This window comes from Anser anser (genome assembly GCF_964211835.1).
Source record: "Anser anser genome assembly, chromosome: 3".
NCBI classification, from domain to species: domain Eukaryota; kingdom Metazoa; phylum Chordata; class Aves; order Anseriformes; family Anatidae; genus Anser; species Anser anser.
The window spans coordinates 47,060,778-47,083,128 of NC_139722.1; positions in this window are offsets into that span (position 1 = coordinate 47,060,778).

Genomic DNA, 22,351 nt, shown 5'->3' on the forward strand with positions numbered 1-22,351 from the left:
TATTGGAACAGATGTCCCTGCTGGGGCAAAGGTTTTAAATCAGGTGAAGGCTTGGATGATGGATGCAAGTCACAAACTGTAGGGACTGCCTGGGGACTCTTTAATGACAAGAGAGATGGCTGCCTTTCCTTCAGGACGTATTCTGTCTTTGAAAAGTTGCATTGCCAAGCGGAGGAGTTATAGGTATAAGTGAGCAGGCAGGCTGCTCAGCATCAGAGAAGATGAAAGAGAAACAGGCAGAATCTTCTAAGAGAACAGTAAATGGGGGCAGTTGGCCAGTGAGGGGGGAGGTCACTGCCAGGGGACTGGCTGGGCACCAGTCAGCAGGTGGTAATCAATTGCTTTGTTCATCACTTGCTTTGTACTTTCTTTTATCATCATAATAATTATTATTATTATTATTCTCCCTTCCTTTTCTGTCCTATTAAACTGTCCTTATGTCAACCCATGAGTTTTTTCCTTTTATTTTTTTTTCTGATTCACTCCCCCATCCCACTGCAGGGGGGCAATGACTGAACATCTGTGTGGTGCTTATCTGCCTGCAGGGTTAAACCACAACACAACTACAAAACAGGTTCACATTCCTCAAAGTTAAATAGAAGTGAGTCAAAAGTGACTACAGAGCTCTGGGGGAGACAGTTAGGGGCATGGGGGACTAAGTGGTGTTCTCCTCAATCCTGCAAGTAAGGGAAGAGGAGGGGACTGATACTGAATGTCAACAACTGTTTGCAGAGATGTCATTGGTGACAGGGTTTTGGTTTCTACAACCCTTGTTGCCAATCAGTATCTGCCTGGGAGAAATGGGATTCACCTTACTAAGTGAGGCAAAGGTATCTGCAAGAGAGATGGCTGACCTGGTAAGTAGAGCTTTATAATAAGAATGATGGAGGCAGGAGAGAGTTGTCAGAAGCCCTCATGTAGTAAAAGACTAAGTTGAAAAGCAAAGGGCCTGGAGTGATGTGTTAGAAGAGGATCACAAAAACAACCAAAGAGTTCTTAAGATGGGTCAACTCCACCATTTGCATATAAGCAAGACAGCAAGACAAGTCACCATTACAGAGAAATTGCCAAAACCCTTGTCTGTTTCCTTTTCAGACTTACTGCTATTACAGTGTTATTTCTGATCTTTCATTTCTGGATTATTTTACTGTAGGAAACTAAGTTGAACCCACCCACCCACACTAGAAAGACCAAATGTAAGGGGAAGGTGGCATTTATCTACAAATGTCTAAGCTGATTTTTCTGACATATTCTTTCTTACAGATTTTAAATTGCTTCAGGTGTGTGTTTGAAGTGATCCTGGAAACCAGGAAAGGAATAGTATCAATGATATGCTGCAGATATGTTGTCATTCTCTGTCATTCATCCCGTACAGGGTCTTCTGCTGATGGGTCATTTATGCTGCAATCTTTTGAGATCACATGCCTTCCTGGTCTTAACACAAGCAATGTGCTCCTCAGTTTTACTGCCCAGAATGACATTTTAGGAAAGCTACTGGGAATTATGTCAATCATTATCAATATAGGCCATTCTTTTAACCTTTCTGATACTGTTTCTCCCTGTATTTTCACAAATTTCCATTCATCTTTCATTTGTACCAATTTCAGTATTTCTGCTACACATTTCTGTGCTATAGCAGCAACATCTCCATCACGTAACATATATGAAGTAACCAACACCCACACAGCACCTTCTTCTCTTAACCAATAAAGGGCTATATAAATCTATATAAAGGATTCTAATTATCTATTTTTAATCTGAGTCCAATTTTTTTTTTACAAAGTATTTTTCTTATACGTTAGAAGATAAAAAAATATTTTACTTATGGCTTGAATAAAAAAAATAAAATAAAATTCAATTAAAATGGAGAACGTGTTTTAAAATGTATTATGTAAATATAACTATCTTGTATGTTCTTGTTACATAAGAATAAAAAGATAGTTTCTTAAAACATGTACAGTTTAGGACTTCATTTTCACAAAGGAATAGAGAATGAGATTCAGATGCTGAAACACAATTTCTAATGCCATTTTAGGAAGCAGGTGTTAGAAGAAATCTTCCAGGCACCACATACAAGCTGTAAATGTCAAAATTTGAAATAAGCTTGGAAGTACCTAGTCCTTATCTGTCTCCTCTTCTGCCTTGGGGGATGAGCAGGACTGCAGAACTGTTTGTCTGTACAAAAAGAGGAAAACTTGGAAATATCCACAACCTAATGTCTGGGCAAGGTACAGAGGCTATTGCTGGACTAAGGTTCTGTGACTGACCTATGAAGAACCAAGTTAGGGACAGCAGCAAACACAATGAACTGTCACACTTCTGGTGACTGAAAAATGAAAAACTGGTAAACATACATCACACTTAATCCCCAGTATACATTAAGTTTGGAAAGGTGTGCTTAGTGTGTGCAGCTTTGTCCCTCTTATGTGCTCAACCACTTCTTGAAAATGTCAGATTGAAACTTAAGTTCTTCAACTCTCTGGATAAATTTAAACCTAAAAAGAGTTGAGATAGACCAACAAACACTTTGAGGTGGAGTTCTTTCATTTATCAATTTTTAGGTTGCTAAAAGAATTTTAATATCCATTACATTAGACATGAAAATGTTGCAGTATTCAGCTTTGAAAGAAATTAATGTGGGACGCAGATGATTCAGTTTTTTGTCCATTCTCTATGCTTAAATTTTAAAAAATCTGCAATTCAATTGGAAATGTTACACCTCATGGAAAATAGTAATTCATGCAGAATTTGGCAATCTATCATATTAAGTTTGTTTTTCAAGATTTAATGAAGGTTCGAGATTCTCTGTTGTTCCTAAGAAAGCTTTTATGTTGCTCTCAAGAGATTCATCAGATCTCTGTATTTGAAAACTGGTTTCTTATTTTCTCTAAACCAAAAACATTCCCTTTAAAATAGAAATAAAATGACAGGAAATGACAGGATATACCTACCCACAGCTTATAGAAACACCATACTGCTTTCTGAGATCCACGCAAAAAAAAAAAAAAAAAAAAAAAAAAAAAAATCAGAGATTTTGGAATCATTCAGAGGTAAAAAAAATTTAACTTATGTGCATCTTGGAGCTTAAAGTCCAGCTTCTCAAATCTTGTTGTGTTTCTGACAGTGACTGATTATACAGCTGTCCTTAAAGCAGTTTTGTTTTAGAAGAGTGAGGTCAACTCAAAACAGCAATTTTTCTGTTTGTCAGTCAATGCCATAGCTTGTAAACAGTATTGAAAAGAATCACAACCTCTTTTACATGTACACTGAAAAGGTGATAGACCAGGTCTGTACCTTTCCTTTTATATAAAAACAAATTTTCTACAAATATTGTCAAAATGAAAAACACAGACTTTTTGCACCATGAGCAAAAATGGGTACACAGTCAGAATCTGAACTATTATGTTTTAGTCATTTGTTCTCATACGAAAGGGTGTTTTAATAATGGAAGGTGAGAATAATTTTATCTTTTATCTTGTCTATAGTTTCATCCTGAGCTAGGCAATGGCAAATTACTTGATGAAAATTAATGATTATCTGTCCTTTTTTTAGAAGTGACTTAATTATAAGTTTCATAAATAATGGATTAGCAATTCATTACATAACAAACTGTTGAAGTTGGGCCATTAGTATACCTTCTGTTATGGTTAGATGAACCTGCCACACACAGAAGTTCGATTTATGGAGTTATATCCTGTGTTGCTGCAGCATTCACTGGCTCTGTGATGATTGAGTTAAGGTCCATTTAGCATTTCCGTTATAAATTACATTTTTCAGCTTCTAATTTCTCAGCTATTTCCAGACTTTTTGGATTAAATTTGGCACAGAAATTCAATACTCAGTCCTTTTCCTTTTCTTTTGCAACAGCCAAACTAGCCAAAACATGGGATTTTCAAAAATCTATTTCCCTATGTATATTGTCTTTGCAATGGTCTTAAAACAACTAGATTTGACAAGTACGTATAAATTGATCTACCGGAGGTCAATGTAGCCATTTATTAGATAAGTAATAATGCAATAAACTTTTAAATGAGTACAACATTTAATGTTAAACTTTGCTACTAGACATGCACAGTCACATTTTTGTATGTCATTATCATAATTCTAATCTTCATTACAATATCTTTGTTATCAATAAAAAAAATATATTATGTATTTTTTATTATCCCATGGGATTTCACCCTAGCTAATTAGAGATGAATTTGAAATTAATTTTTTTTTAAATAAAAGGTTAAATGAAAGAAATAACCCCTTTGAAAAGGTGTTTTTATGACATACATTAAAAAAATGGAGAAACAAGATGGAAGCAAATGGAAAATAAAATAAAATAATAAAATAAAATTAAAAAAATAAAATAAAATATAAAATAAAATAATAAAATAAAATAAAATAATAAAATAAAATAAATAAAATAAAATAAAATAAAATAAAATAAAATAAAATAAAATAAAATAAAATAAAATAAAATAAAATAAATAAAATAAAATAAAATAAAATAAAAAATAAAATAAAATAAAAATAAAATAAATAACTAAACTAAACTAAACTAAACTAAAATAAAATAAAACAAAATAAAATAATTATTCTCAGATAAGACTACAGGTATATGTAAAAGAGCACTGAAAGCTATAACTACTAGTACATTTGTGCATATACTTGGTGTTTAAATGATTCTCTGGTTTGGTCCAGAAGTTTGGAAGACAGTCGGTTTAGAAAAACTCAGAAAAACATTTTGCTTTCAAGCAAATTGTTAAGTCTAATCATGTTGAAGTTTGAATCATGGTTTAAACAAGTTTAGATAGCCCATTATAGCTATCAGTTATCAATGGCTTAATATTCAAAATGACCCAAAGATATTTTTCTTATTGTTTCACCTAATATCTGACAACCTCAAGAACAAATCCATAATGACATGTCTTTCAAACATTTTTGGGGTTGTTACATGGCTAAATCATACACTTTTTGTGTTGAAACAGTTCTCTCTGAAAATCAAATTGTTGTCACTTTTATTATTCCGAAAATAATTAAATTAGGATATAAAACATATGACATCCTTAACTGATGGTTAATGATGATTCAGTATTGGATCTTGTAATTAAGATGGATCTTAAGATAGAGAAGGGAGAAGACTTCCATGTTAAGTTGATAATCACTAACTGGTCCAGTACAAAGTCTCTAAAGGTATCATTTTCAATTCGAGTCTTTTAAGGGCCAAATATTGTTGTACCTGTCAATCACGATTCAATATTTTGTTTGAATTATCCTAACATTTTCAAGTGTCTCTAAGAACTGAATACAACATATTCTTTTAAATGTCTAATTTGAATGTTTAGTTATCCCAATAGTTATAGTTCATATTTTTAATTAATTTCAGCCTTCTAACTCAAAATCAATTTGGATTGACATTAATTACGTGAATAAATAGAGACACTCTCAATTTATGAGGCATTGTTCACATCAAATCAAGGAGACTTAATCTACCTTCCAATAGGAAAACATCTACAATAACTCTGTTCCTTTAAAAAAAAAATAGTATTTACACTTGAAAATATCATACAATAATCTGAGCCAAAGTTGAAGAGGAAACGGGGAGAATTGCAATGTGGAAAATTGCTCATTTTAGAGGGAACAGAAGCATGGTATTCTATTTTCACCACCTGCTACTCTTTAAAATCTGCTATCAGGAGTTTGAAGATACATCCAAGTAATTCTCATCCACTTGGAATACGGTTTAGTTTGACGATGTTACATCAAAGAGCTGTTCAGGTCCCTTGAAAAAGCAGAACAAACAGTAAGAATCATTAGCTTATTTTTCTTAGTATAAACCAAATCAGTGCCATATAGATGTCCAACTCATCAAAACTGGATTAAGGCCTTAGATAAAATATATTACTTTTTCAGAGCATGGAAAGATGTGATTCAAATTTTACGTATATATTGATGAATAAGTAAGGTCAAAACTTATAAATTTCTTTGTTACTTTTATATCGACATCTAAAGATGGGGAAAAAACAACATTGTATATGTATTTCTCATTAAAATATTTGTAAAATATGTAATCATTCTTTATAAAAATCTAGACATTTTGAGGAACAAATTAACAAAATATGCAGTAGTAAGATTGAGTCTATTGAAGAATGATGTGAAAGATTTAAAAGCCATATTTATGATATTTGCGCAGTTTTTGCTTTTCAGAAGTAATTCTTTTTTTTTTAGTAAATTATACATTGGCTTTCAGCTAAATAAAATAGGATATTGAGTAGGTGTAATGCCAGGTGAGTCATATAAATATATAAAAATATTTCCTTGTAGACCTTGTGGTTCTGAAAGTATGGTAGAACCATAACCCACCATAGTTTGGTTTTGGTTTGTTTCCCTCAGATAAATGTAATAAACCATCCACAAAACCAAAGTAAATATATATTATTATGCACATGGAGAGAGAGAGAAGAAGAATGTATTCAACAATGTTATAAACTGCTTTCAAATACCTGAAACTTCTAGCCACAATTTTACATTTATTGACAATCAAATTTCTCCAACAGTCTTCTGTAATATATTTTTCATAAAATCAGTTGATTATGACAGTTTAGATTACTAGTTTACTAATAAACTATCTAATACTCTCTGCTACATACAAGCAGCTGAAGACTTAGGATCCATCCCTTGACTGTACTGGATTTAATTGATTTTCAAGCAATTGGAATTACTACAGAAAACAAAACAAAACAACAACAACAACAAAAACACCTGTACTGTGAAAATGACAAATTATTGTTGGGCTATTTATTTTTATTTAAGTAAGTTTGATTAATTCAACCGGATTATTTCTCAGCCTTTATGAATGTTATTTTGCTGATTGAATATAGGCAAAAATCTCCAAGGCTTTCTGTTTCAGATACAGTCATTCACCAGAGAGTAAATGAGGGGGGAATATGTTTTTGATTATTAACAGCTACACCAATTGACTAAGCTAAGTCCATTAATAATTCACTAAAACTAACACAAAGTTCCTGTGGTACACTTAGGAACCCATATACCAAAGATTCATATTCTGATACACCTCTGGGCAGATTTGATGACAAAAAAACATGTCTGGACAAAAATGGGGAACACTTCATGTTTGTAGTTCTCCCTTTCCTTGCACTGACAAGTCAACTGGAAGATAAATATTCTATATAAATCATTGGTGCCTCTTGACCAAATCAATATGACTAGAAGGTATCATTCTATTTCTTGGCCTTTTTTTATCATAGTATCCTATTTATTATTTATAATTTTATTAGAAGTATTTTTTTAGCTGTCCTGAGAACGAAGAATCCAAAAGAGAAAGACATCAAAGGTATTCCGAAGATAAGTGCTTCCTCCCTATTGCAGCTCTATATAAGTATCATTAAAATATATTGTTTATAATCAGTATTCAGCATTGGGATTCTTCATATGTGACAAGGAGAATTCTCGGAAGTGATTCTGTAAGTGTTCCCTTCGATACAGTAATGCAAACATCCTGACAAAGCTTAGGAAGCTAAGAGATTGTTGTCTCCTATGCATGTAAATATTGTTTGGGAGATTTACTTGAAAAATGAAAGTGCCTTTCAGATGGAATATGCTTGGTTTGTTTAAATGCCATAGGTTCTCCTGGAACTAAAGCATATTTTAGGGTTCTTGAGGGTTTCTTCCCCAAAGTGAAAAAAGTTAACTAGGAAATTCCTAAATATTATTTTCATCTCGTTGTGGGTTAACCACAGTAGGCAGCCAAATACCACATAGCTGCTCACTCACTCCTCCCAAATGGGATAGGAAAGACAATCAGCAAGGTAAAAGTAAGAAAACTTGTGGATTGGGATCAAGATAGTTTAACATGTAAAGCCAAAGCTACACTCTGGCTACTATATCATTTTTATAAGTGTCTTTGAAATGGAAGATTCACCCTTGTCAAGAACCCTCTCTACTGAGACAGTGTTTATGTAACACTATTGTAAAATTCATCTTCAAAAGAAGAGAGAAAATCAATTGGCACTTTACACCAAAATAAAGAATATATATATAGATATAGATATATATTTAAAAAGAGCTTTATCTCCTTTTACTTCTTTATAAATGGCAAGGAATAAAAATTAAATTTCATGTAATAAAATACATGAAGAAAAAAACATATTAATATCTCCTGACAGTAAGTTTCTTGACTCTTACAGGCAATCCTTTTTTTTACGTAATGGGCCACTAAGGCACATGTAAAACTCTATGTGTTGACAGAGAAAACAATACAATTTTTGGAGGGCTAGTGAGATAAAAAACTTTTACTAGCTGGACTGCTATAACCATCCCAAGAAATCTTCCTGTGTCCAACAATATTAGGTAACACTGCTTGAATTAGGCTAAATGGACTAGGCTGCCTGATCTTTGTCTGTGTCAACTATGAGTGAAAACTATTTTGTAGATATTTTTTTTCTTTTTTTTTTTTTTTTTTGGTATGTTTGTTTTGTTTTTTGTTTTGTTTTGTTTTAATTTGGGGTTCATTTTTTTCTCTTTGATTTGCTTTTGCAGGGCTGTTTGTCAGCATTGGTGAAAGTGTGTACATAAGAGGATATGTTTTCTGGTTTCATTTTGTAAAACTCAACCTGGCAAGGTATTCCACTGCTGATGAGAACTTAGTTCCATAACATGGATATTTGTTTCACCTAAATTTCATTTCATTAACATAGGTTATCAGTTCTGTCTTCCTAAATCAAGCATTTGTAATTACTATCCAGCCGGTGAAGGAAGGTAAAATCTATACCTAAATGATCTAGTCCATCTAATTTAAGCAGCTGCCTCTCTCTTCATTAGATGACCTGAGATTTTGTTGTAGGATGTATAAGTCATATACTTATGAATCTAACTAGTTTCATCAAGCAGTTTAATTATTTATACTATAACAATAATGCTTATATTATGTAACAGATTTATAATAATTTCTATTTAATTACAGTTTTCCATTAATATCTATGTAGTTTATACATCTCATGAGCATTTTCCTTTTTTTTTTCTCCCTTGGGAAAAAAAATCTATTATGCAAATGTCTTCTTATCCAAATTAATAGCTCATTCTTGTTTGATGTGGAGGGTAATTATATGGCACTAAATTAATTTTCATAAAATCAAATATCAATTTTTCCTTGCATCCATCAGTATATCTACCTAATTAGAATGTCTTGTAATGTTTCTGGAGGATAAAGTAGAAATGGCCTATTTCAGTGTACTGTCATTTTAAGCAAATATTTATATTAGATGGTGCATTCAATAACAATAAGATTATTATCTTCCATACTGTGTTACAGAAAGACTTTCATTAAAAGCTTAAGGAATAGAGTTCGTGTGAAGGGACTATGGAAAATTGCAATTTACTCCTAGGCTCATCATAATTAGTTCATTCATAAAGGGTAGATCAGGACCAAGTTTGTGTTTACTGGGGAATTTAAATAGGCTCCTTGTTTTTTTCTAGCTACGTTCTTCTACTTTACTGCTTCTAAATGGGACAATTGTAAACTCAGTCTTGTAAACTCAGTAAAAAATACTGAACATGAGACTGATTCAGAGCCTTTCCTTGCTTTGTATTTCTAATAATTCATGTATTATGAAAGTAACATATCTTGAGTATCTTTCTGTTGAGAAGTGTTTAATTATTTTATGAAGGAAAGAACCTGGGAAAAGACAGTGAATTTCAATGGATAAAAATTATACCACAATACTTACACATTGCACAAGCTGTGAATTATAATTAATTTCACTAAAAATGTGTTGAGGTACAAGTCTAAAAAATATGAAAGTAATTTTGGATTGTTATTTTCAAATGCCATTCTGAGAAATAATAATAATAAAAACCATAAAAAATAATATATGGCTTCAGAAGTCCCTCTACTTCTCTGAATCCTCATGGAAGCAGAGGGCTAAGTTCAGTTATGGTGTAACTTTATTTATTTATGTGAATTCTGACCTATTACAGGAGAACCAAGTTTCATTTGAAAAACATCCCAGAATGTAGTAAGAAATTAAACCAAGACTTTTTTTTTTCCTTTTTTATTTTTTAATAATAAATTAATACTGAATACTATGCTTACAAGCAAGTTTCCAGTTTTAAAATCAGCTCTTGAATTCTTTCTGTCAACATCCCTGGTGAATCAAAGTAATTGCTTTGGTAGCTGTTTCTAATCCAGAAAAGGCATAACTTAATGTTAAGTTTAACTTTACAGATATCAAATAACCTAACCTTCAGCTCATTAGTGATTCAATTCAATCCTACTTCAAATCAAGAAACAATTTTTCAATAAACAAAGTTCCATTAGATTGAATAACCAATATAATGGAACATAGTAATGCCTGCATTAATAGGCCAGGATAAAGTACTTATCACAGGAAAGTAAACAAAACAGGAACTACAAAAACTTTTGAAAGGTAAGTTAATAACTCTGGAAGGAAAAATCTTTGAATCTAACTCCATTGTTTTGAACAATGTTATTTAAGACTCAACATAACAAAAACACAATAAACATGCATTTGTTTGGAGACTCTAAGTGCCCAAATTGGTTGTGCCTTCAGCAACTTTGTGGACAACACCAAGCACTGGACATGCTGGAGGGAAGGGATGTCATCCAGAGGACCTTAACAGGCTAGAAGGTATGTCTGTTATAATATCATGAAGTACAACAAGGCCAAGTGCAAGGTCCTGCACCTGGGTCAGGGCAATCCCAGACACGAATACAGAGAATGGGATAAGAGCAGCCGTGAGGAAAAGAACTTGGGAGTTTTAGTTGATGAGAAGCTCAACATGAGCTGGAAATGTGCACTTGCAGCCCAGCGAGTGAAACGTATTCTGGGCTGCATGAAAAGAAGTACAACCAGGTCAAGGGAGGTGACTCTCCCTTTCTACCTCACTCTTGTGAGACCCCACCTTGAGTAATGCGTTCAGTTCTGGGGTCCCCAATACAAGAAGGACGTGGACCTGTTGGAGAGGGTCTAGAGGAGGGCCATGAAGATGATCAAAGAACTGGAGCACCTCTCCTATGAAAAAATTGGGATTGTTCAGCTTGTAGAAGAGAGGGCTCCAGGGAGACCTTATAGCAGCCTTCCAGTACCTAAAACGAGCATACAGGAAAGATGGGGAGGGACTCTTTGTCAGGGACTGTAGTGATGGGACAAGAGATAATGGTTTTAAGCTAAAGCAGGGAAGATTTAGATTAGATATTAAGAAGAAATTATTTACTCAGAGGGTGTTGAAGCACTGGAACAGGTTGCACAGAGAAGTGACACATGCCCCATCCCTGGAAGTATTCAAGGCCAGTTTGGCTCGAGCATCCTGGCTTAATGATAGGTGCCCCTGCCCATGGCAAAGGGTTTGGAAACAGACGATCTTTAAGGTATATTCCAACACAAACAATTCTATTATTCTATGATTCATTCTATGAACCCAGTAGTGTTTCAACGGCAGTTTTCCACAGCTGTCTATGATTTCAAAAGATAAAATATTGAAATAAAGGTAATAGAATGAAAAGTTCAGAATCATTTTTAATGTATTCTTTTTCTACCTGTGTCATAATTTTATTTCCTCTCAAAATTCAGTCATATTTAATTGCTTCAAACAAAAATAAATTAAATGAAAATGCAGGCTGCAAACTAAATTCCAGCCAACATGGGTTCACGAGGGGTAGGTCCTGTTTAACAAATTTGATTTCCTTTTATGATAACATCACCCATCTATTCGATCACGGGAAACCAGCTGATGTAATCTTTTTGGATTTCAGTAAAGCTTTTGACAGTTTCCCACAGGATCCTACCAGACAAAATGTCCAGCATACGGCTAAACAAAAACATCATACGATGGGTAAGCAATTGGCTGAAGGGCAGGGCTGAAAGGATTGTGGTAAGTGGGGCCACATCAGGCTGGCGAATGGTCACCAGTGGGGTCCCCCAAGGCTCCATTTTAGGGCCAGTCCTCTTCAATGTTTTTATAAACAATTTGGATGTAGGACTAGAAGGTGTTCTGAGCAAATTTGCCTACGACACTAAACTAGGAGGAGCTGTGGACTCGGATGAGGGTGGAAAGGCCTTGCAGTGAGATCTGGACAGATTGGAGAGCTGGGCGATCACCAACTAAATGAAGTTTAACAAAAGCAAGTGCCGGGTCCTGCACCTGGGATGGGGCAGCCCTGGGTATATGTATAGACTTGGCGGACGAGACGCTGGAGAGCAGCCCCACAGAGAGGGATCTGGGGCTTTTGGTTGATAGCAAGTTGAATATGAGCCAGCAGTGTGCCCTGGCAGCCCGGAGGGCCAACCGTATCCTGGGGTGCATCAATCACGTCATTGCTAGTCAGTCGAGGGAAGTGATTGTCCTGCTCTACTCTGTGCTGGTGTGGACTCACCTCGAGTACTGTGTGCAGTTCTGGGCACCACAGTACAAAAAGGACGTAAAACTGTTGGAGAGTGTCCAGAGAAGGGCTACAAAGATGGTGAAGGGCCTAGAGGGGAAGATGTATGAGGAATGGCTGAGGTCACTTGGCCTGTTCAGCCTGGAAAAGGGGAGGCTGAGGGGAGACCTTATCGCAGTCTACAGCTTCCTCACGAGGGGGAGCGGAGGGGAAGGCGCTGATCTATTCTCTTTAGTCACCAGCGTTAGGACCTGTGGGAATGGTGTCAAGCTGAGGCAGGGGAGGTTTAGGCTAGACATCAGGAAGAGGTTCTTCACTTTGAGGGTTGTCGCACACTAGAACAGGCTCTCCAGTGAAGTAGTCACTGCACCAAGCCTGTTGGAGTTTAAGAAGTGTTTGGACTGTGCACTTAGTCACATGGCCTGAATCTTTGGGTAGGCCTGTGTGGTGTCAGGAGTTGGACCCAAAGATCCTTATGGGTCCCTTCCAACTCCGGATATTCCACGATTCTATGAGTCTATGATACTTTGATTATTGACTTAGGCTTTAGAAGTCCTGAAAGTTCACTAAGCTGTAGGAATGTGTGAACAGATCATGCCCATTCTTACCCTATAGTAAGCATGACATAAAATATATGTACTAAATAAAAATAAAATAAAAATGAATTAAAATTAAACTAAAATTAAATTAAAATTAAAAAGTTTTTTGTGAAGGTACTTCATTCTAAATTTGAAAAAAGTTGGAAGTGCGTATAAATTTAGCAAAGCTGAGTTAAGTTTAAGTCACATTTATCTAATCATGTATCTTTATATAAGGAGCAAAGTGACAAAAAGGAATCATAAAGAACAAGATTATACTGTTTATTTGTTTAATGAAATTGTTGTGCATATTGGATACAAATGAGAATTCATACATGTGAGATTAAAAGATTTAATACAGAAATTCTCTGCTTGATATCTTCCTTAACATGGACTACAGAACTTTATGCAAAAGTACTGAGTTCACAAAGTTTTTCTGAACTATAATTTTAGCAGAACATGTACCAAAATTACATGTAAAGTTGTGGACTCCACAGCTTTCACTTTTCTTATCAATGTGGGGAGCCATGCTGGGAATCTGTCCCCATTCAGCAATCTGAAAATGATACATAAATATTACTAATAAATATAAAATGGTGTAGCTTTCTCCTAGATCTCTCTACCAAGATTTGAAGAGTTAGTGAGAGCAAAAGGCCTACTACTTATTTTATACCAGTTTTCAAAAAAATATGAAGAAATATTTGCTCTCAAAGTGACATATGAAAGAAACTGATCTCTTTAGACTTCTTTTAGAGATGAGAACTTTTAAGTGTAAGACAGATAGTATTATTGTGTTGAGCTCATCAAGCAGCTAAGTTGCAGTCTGAACTAAAAATGTAAACCTTTCTCTTTACACTCCTGTGCACCAGCTTCAAGTCTCCGTAAGAGCATTGTCAGGCGGAATAACCCGTAAGCTCAAATGCATTCCAAAAACTTTTAAAATCTCATTATTATTATTATTATATTATTATCATTAATTGCTATGACTCTCTAGCATTTACACTATGCATTACATATTTTGGCATACTTCAATTATAGAGTCAGGAGACTTCCAAGAGTTATAGTACTTATTTTTAAAAGTAATATATATGGATATATATCATCAGTGAAACCTAGGATACAGCAGTTTACAGAAGTCTGCTTCAGACACACAGACAGAAAGAGTATTCTATCTGCTTTTCTTGCTAGACATCTCTTCAGAAATCAATAAGTGAAGTTTGAACAAAATGTTATTCCTCTGCTCCCTTGGGTGTACAAGTGGATTTTTGTTTCCAGTTTAGAAAGAAGACATTACAGTACATTTTGCTGTTTAAGGTGCATGTGATTGTCTGCAAGCACTTACTATAATAGTATGAATTCTTGTTACTGATATTTAATAAAAGTGTTTTCATAAGAAATGTCATGGCATAAAAATCTAATTTATGATAACTTGAACTTAGAAACAGTTGAACATAAATGATAAATCTGTATAAGGCTATGTTTGGCCTATCATTTGTTATTTATATGCTTGTTCTAGTAGCAACTACCTTAATAGTAACAAAACACATTAAAACGTTAAACAAAGAAGTAAATCTTTAAATTATAAGCAACAGAGATACCTTGGTAATTTTCATACTATCCTTGGTACTAACCCATGATGGGTCATGCATTTTTCCAATTGAGATCTATAATTTGTCTTTTTGCAGTTTAATCTTATTTGCTTTTAAGCATAAATCTGCATTATGCTTGTCAGAAGTTTTTATTTCAGTTCCTTTAAATTGAGAAAGTGAATATTTGAAGTGAATATTTTAAATATTATTATTTTTTACCTGTAAAGTATATTTGTCTCCTTTCTACTTGTTTCCCCCAAGCCTCTTGAAGCTATCAAGCAGAATCAACATTTGCATTCTGATGAATAGGAGATTCAGTCAGTATGAAAAAAGACATGAGACGTTTGCTTTGCAACATCAAACTATATCATCATGATGCTGTTGATCTGCAGGATCAATTACGTTATAAATACCAGGAAAAAAAAAAAAAAAAAAAAAGAAAAGAAAAAAGAAAAGAAAAAAAAATGAACACCAGGAATTTGCTTCAGATGTTTAAAAACTTTGCATATTGATAGGCATTTGGGTACTCAGCTGTACCACCTTTACAAAGATGGCTGATCATAGCAATCATGTCCCTTTGGGAGATAAAGCCCAGAAAGAACTCTGAAGCCTAAAAGCTGCATCCTTCATATCAGCTAGAAAGGGGAACATAATCCCTTCAAAGGCTATAGCACACAGATTAAGCAAAGATCAAATACTCTAAAAAACAAGAGTGTAGAAGCAAGCTAGTTTAGTTTCCATTAGAATGCTTGAAATATACTGAAGACTCATCCATTTTCAGTTAAATCTAAGGAACATTAAACCTTTAGTATTAGGAGCATGAATCTTTTTGTCTATCTCTTCAGGGACCAGAAGAAGTTTTGTACAAATCCTGAGACAGGAAATTAACAAGAATGAGACGTAATAACCCACTTAACTGGTGCAAGTTTTACAGGGCTGTGAACAATGTCGATTTTCATTTATTTTATTATTTATTTATTTATTTTAGCATTTTATGGGCAATAGCTTATTTCCACTGAGGGCTTTCCAGTGAAAACACAATTGAAAGCAAAATCTCTCAGTGGAAGACAAAAACTGAAAGGCAAAAAAAAGAAAAAAAAAAAAGAGAGAGATACTTAATTTGAAGCATCATGCAAAAACTAAAACTAAGGCATTCAATGTGTTTCTGCAACAAGACAAAACCACTGGGAGCTCTGAATAACTTTTATAGTTATGACCAGATGACTCCAGACTAAATAAAATGCTAACAACTAGCCAAATATGTCCAAAGTTAATGGTCTGCTTCGCAAGAACTGTAGACAGTATCACTAACAGTATCTCATCAGGCAGGTCCAAACTTTCTTTAGCAGATAATGAGCCTGAGTCTCCAGATGTATAGCAAGAAATCAGCTCCCCATACTGCCTTTTGTATGCCTCCAGGATGAGTTATTCTTCCTGACCTTTCTTCTTGGCCAAGTGGCAGCAGGGTAGGAACATATCTCAGCTAGGTGGTGACCTTCAGGGTGCTTTTCTGGCCATTCTTACCCTAAACCTTCTACAGACAGGTAAATGTATGAAATGGGGTGAGTGTACCACAAGTTTCAAAGTTTTTGCTTCAAGTCTGCACACAACTGCACCATGGCATTTACCCTGCCAAAAGGCAAAATTCAGATCTCATGAAGGGAAGTACAACACCGAAGTTGCATCATTTTATATCAGAACTGCAGAGAGTCATTAGAGATTTCCAAGTAGTCACAACTGACTAAGCAATATAGCTTTTATATTTGACAGGTTCTATATTTCTAAGTCACCTCTGTTCATCTGAAAAATCTAATTTCATGTATTTACTTCTTTACATTTTTACTTCTTTACTTCTTGTCTGTGTTAAGAAATATTTTACCATGGAGACTAAGGCAACAGTGCTGGGAGAATGCATTAACATTCCAACAGTGACTTCAAAACATTAAGTGTTTTAAGTACTAGAATATTTATTCAAATTCAAATAGGTTTCTAAAATAAATTAATTGAGAGAAGAGAAATTTTATTGAGTGGTTTCAGTTACAACTCCAAATGAACTCTCTTCCTACTGATTGTACCTCTTGACATTTCTTCTCTAGCTTGCAGTGCTGAATCTTCAATACTCTGGCAATAAACACTGAAGTATAGGTGAAACTCAGAATGGGTAAAATTTAACATCAGTTCAAGAATCTGAGAATGCATGTATCATACAATATGCTGACAATTCATATATATAAGATGATGAGAGTACTCTAGGAGTTGTCAGTATTATACTTGTGCAGCAAGCATCACCAGATCATACAATCATAGAATTACTTAGGTTGAAAAAGACCTCCAAGATCAAGTCGAACCATTAATGTAGCACTGCCAAGTCTACCACTAAACTATATCCCTAAGCATCACATTTACACATCTTTTAAATAAATACCCCCAGGGATGGTGACTCAGACACTTCCCTGGGCAGCCTGTTCAAACACTTCACAACCCTTCAGTAAAGATTTTTTTCCTAATGTCCAACCTAACCCCACCCCATCCCCTGCCCCACAGCACAACTTGAGGCCATTCCTTTTTGTCCTATTGCTTGTTGCTTGGGAGAAGAGACCAACACCCACCCTGCAGCAACCCCCTTTGAGGTATTTGTAGAGAACAATAAGGTCTCCCCAAGACTCCTTTTCTCTATGCAAAATAACCCCAGTTTCCTTAACCGCTCCTAATAAGACCTTCTCTAGACCCTTCACCAGCTTTGTTGACCTTCTTCGGACATGCTCAAGCACTTCGATGTCCATCATGAAGTGAGGGGCCCAAAACTGAACACCATATTCAAGGTGTGGCCTCACCAAAGCTGAGTACAGGGGGACAATCGCTTCCCTAGTCCTGCTGCCCACACTATTTCTGCTACAAGCTAGAATGCTGTTGGCCTTCTTGGCCACCAGATGTTACACATAATCTCACTAAAATTTTCTCCACTGTGATTAAGCACAATTTTTAGTCTTGAAAAACAGCTGTATATTGCTCAATTTCATAGAATCATAGAATCAAAGAAACATTAAAGTTGGGAAAGACCTCTAAGATCATCTGGTCCGACCATCACCCTACTACCACTGTCAGCCATTAAACCATGTCCCTAGGCACCAGGTCCAACTTTCCTTAAACACTCCCAGGGACGGTGACTCCATCACCTCCCTGGGCAACCCGTTCCAATGCCTGACAGCTCTTTCTGAGAAGAAATGCCTCCTCATTTCCAAACTAAACCTCCCCTGACACAACTTGAGAACATTCCTTCTTGTCCTATCACTAGTTATCTGTGAGAAGAGGCAGACCCCCAGCTCCCCACAACTTCCGTTCAGGTAGTTGTAGAGAGCAATAAGGTCTCCCCTAAGCCTCCTCTTCTCCAGACTAAACAACCCCAGTTCCCTCAGCCACTCCTCATAGGACTTGTGTTCTTGGCCCTTCACCAGCTTTGTAGCCTTCTCTGGACACGTTCCAGGGCTTGATGTCCTCCTTGTAGTGAGGGGCCCAAAGCTGAACACAGTACTCACGGTGTGGCCTCACCAGAGCTGAGTACATGGGGACAGTCACCTCCCTGGTCCTGCTGGCTACAGTATTCTTAATGCAAGCCAGGATACCGTTGGCCTTCTTGGTCACCTGGGCACACTGCCAGCTCATGTTTAGGCGAGCATGAATCAGCACCCCTAGATCCTTTTCCTCTGTACAGGTTTTCAGTCACTCTGCCCCAAGCATGTAGTGTTGTGTGGGGTTGTTGTGGCCAAAGTGCAGGACCCGGCACTTAGCCATATGGAACCTCATCCCATTGATCCCATTGGCCTCTGCCCATCAACCTATGCTGTCCAGGTCCCTCTGCATGGCCTTCCTACCCTCTGGTAGATCAACACTTCCCCCCAGCTTGGTGTTGTCTGCAAAGTTAATGGGGGTGCAGTCAATTCCCTCATCCACGTCATCAATAATGATATTCAAGAGGATGGGCCCCAACACCAACCCCCGGGGAATACCACTGGTGACCGGTCGCCATCTGGATTTCACTCTGTTCACCACTACTCTCTGGGTTGGCTGTCCAGCCAGTTCTTAACCCAGCAGAGTGTAGCTGTCCAAGCCATGGACTGCCAGTTTCTCCAGGAGAATACCATGTCAAAAGCCTTGATGAAGTCTAAGTAGACTACGTCAACAGGCTTTCCCTCATCCAGCAGGCAGGTCACCTGGTCACTGAAGGAGATGAGGTTGGTCAGACAGGACTTGGCTTTCTTGAAGCCATGTTGATTGGGCCTGATCCCCCAGTTGTCCCACATATGCTGTGTGATTGCATTCAAGATGACCTGCTGCATCACCTTTCCTGGCATCTACGTCAGGCTGACATGCCTGTAGTTCCCCAGGTCCTCCTTATGATTCTTCTTATAAGTGGGCGTCACGTTAGCACGTCTCCAGTCATCTGGGACCCTTCCAGATGACCATAACTGCTGATAGATGATGGAAAGCAGCCCAGCAATCACATCTGCCAACTCCCTCAGCATCCTCGGGTGGATCTCACCTGGCCCGATGGACTTGTGACAGTCCAGGTGGAGCAGCAGGTCTTTAACTCTTTCCACCTGAACTATGGCGGAGTTCTTCTGCTTCTCGTCCCAGACTTCCAGGTCAGGAGGCTGAGTACTCAGAGCATAAGTGGTCTGGCTAGTAAAGGCACATGTAAAGAAGACATTAAGAACCTCAGCCTTTTCTTTATCTTCAGTAGTCATGTTCCCCCGTGTCCAGTAAAGGATGGAGATTCTCCTTGGCTCTCCTCTTGTCATTAATATATTTATAAAAACATTTCTTGTTATCCTTAACCATAGTGGATAGTGGCCAGGTTCAGCTCCTACTGGGCTTTGGCCTCCCTGAGTTTTAAACTGCATATGCTGGCAACTTCCTTGTACTCTCCACGAGTTGCCTGTCCCTTCTTCCACTGGACATAAACTCTTGTTTTCTCCCAAATAAACAGCAAAAGTTCCCTGTTCAGCCTCACCAGTCTTCTTCCCCGCCGGCTCATCTTACGGCACTTGGGAACAGCCTGCTCCTGAGCCATTAAGATTTCCTTCTTGAAGAGTGCCCAGCCTTCCTGGACCCCTTTGCCCTTCAGGACTGACTACCAAGGGATCCTTCCTACCAGTGTCCTGAACAATTCAAAGTCTGCCCTCTGGAAGTCCAAGGTAGCAGTTTTACTGACCCCCCCCTCCTGACCTCACCAAGGGTGGAGATCTCTACCATGTCATGGTCAGTCTGCCCAAGACAGCTCCCGACCACTACATCTCCCACCAGTCCCCCTTTTCCATGAACAGCAGGTCTAACGAGGCACCCCCCAGGTAGACTCACTAACCAGTTGAGTCAGGAAGCTGTCTTCCACACTCTCCAGGGTCCTTCTAGACCGCTTCCTCAGGGCTGTATTGTATTTCCAGCATATGTCTGCGAAGTTAAAGTCCCTCGTGAGAACAAGCACTGGCAATTGAGCAACTTCTGCCAGCTGCTCATAGAACACCTCATCCATCTCTTCATCCTGGTTTGGCAGTCTATAACAGACCCCCACCAGGATGTCCACCTTGTTGGCCAACCCCCTGATCCTTATCCACAGGGACTTTATCATGTTATTCCCAACTCTGAGCTCAACAGCATCAAAACACTCCCTAATATAGAGAGCCATTGCTGCTGCCCCTCCTTAGTTGCCTGTCCCTTCTGAAGAGCTTATAGCCATCCACTGCAGCACTCCAGTCACGGGAGTAGTCCCACCACGTTTCAGTGATGGTGACTAGGTCATAGTTTGCCTGCTGCACGATGACTTCCAGCTCCTCCTGTTTGTTGTCCATGCTGCGTGCATTGGTGTAGAGGCACTTGAATCGCACCATTGCCCTCACTCCAACCCTGGGACTGCTCCCCCAGGCTCATCTCCATCGAGCCTCATTTACCCCCCCATCCCTCTTCGTACCCAGCTTAAAACCTTCTTGATGAGCCCTGCAAGCTCCCGGGCTAGAATCTGTTTCCCCCTTTGAGACAGGTGGGACCCAATAGCAACCAACAGGCCAGGTGCCAAGTAAACCGCCCCATTATCAAAAAAAAAAAAAATAAATCCTGTGATGGCAACAGCCTCTCAGCCATGTATTGATCAGCTGAGCCTTCAAGATCCGCTCAGTATCCCGCCCCACCACTAAAGGGATAGAGGAAAACAGCACCTGCACACCCACTCCATCTAGTAACCGCTCCAGTCCCCTGAAGTCCCTTTTGATAGCCTTCAAGCTTCTGTCAGCAATTTCATTGCTACCAGCCTGAATTATTATAAGGGATAATAATCGGAGGGCCAGGAACAAGGCCAGGAAGTTTCCTGGTAATGTCCGTAACCTGCACCCCATGTAGGCATCAGACTTTCTCTGTGGAGATTTCAGGATTGTCAGATTTGCCAGTTCTTGTTCACAAGCACACTGCTGGTATCAGGAGAGAGCACTGGGTTCAGAAGAAGCAGAAACAGTTCTTTTATGATTACTATAACACACAGTTATTTACATTTTGGAAACACTGCAGTGTAGAGTTATTAATTATATCTCTTGGATAACTCTAATTTCATCATAGTTTAGAGCTCAGCAGCTAAATAATGTTGTGAAATCTAATAAAAATGAACTAAAAGTTCCTCAGTATTAAGCGCTAATAGTAGAGATTTGTACATTTCTGAACAACTTTTTATAGTAATAGAACCCTGAATATGAAGTAGATCTCTGTGTTTCAGAAAACAAGGTCAAAAGAAAAAACATCTGAATTTCTCACACTAATATGGTTGCTTCTACACATTAATATGATTGTTTCATGCATGTTAGTAGAATATTCTTTCTTGGTTTCATAACTATTTTTTGTTTGTTTGTCTACAAATTTGTTTGTGAAACGAATAAAGTCAGATAGAATAGATAGACACTAAAGATAAAATGTCTGCACTGGAAAACTAGTAATGAGAGTTTGCATGTTAAATACTCATCTGTTGATTACATAATGGTAGATTAAGTGCAAGTTAAAGTTCTGGTTTCTGGGAAAAGCTACATTTTACATACTTCATGTCATGTTAACAACTTCTGTGCATTTAGCTATTAGTTGGTGCTACCCCAATCTTTGTCACTCTATGACATGAAGATATGCTTTAGAGTGCAATCCAAATAAGCACTTCATAATACAGTTTTCATCTAGCTAAATGAGATCTTTGTTATCAGCTTGATTTGCAGAAACAGTGATTTTGGATTTTCTTTTTTATTCATTTTTTCATTAGACGGAAGCTTGCATAAAAAATGTACTGTTAAGGCTACTCTGATCCTTATTCACAAGAAATAGCATTCTCACCTTAATATGACCACTGGCTGGGGAAGATCATATTCAGTGAGACAAAGGAAATCAACACTTCACCTTCAGAACTCAGCTCATTTTGGATGCATTTACTTGCTCAACTCTGGAAATTTCAGAGTGCTTTTTCAATATATTTGAAATAGATGTGTTCAGTGACACATGTATTTTAAGAATGACTAATGTTTATTGTATTGAACTACCACAATGACCATATGAGAAAATACAACAAATTATTTTTTGTTTGCCATAATTTTTAAAAATTCTATCCCTACAAAACTGCTAATAATTACATCTTTTCACAGAAATGTATCAAATAAATAATTACAACACAGACTTACATTATTGTCTGTATTGAGTGTCACTGGATATATATTCAGGGAAAATGAGCTTTGCATTTTTTAATGCCAGAAAAAGAATAG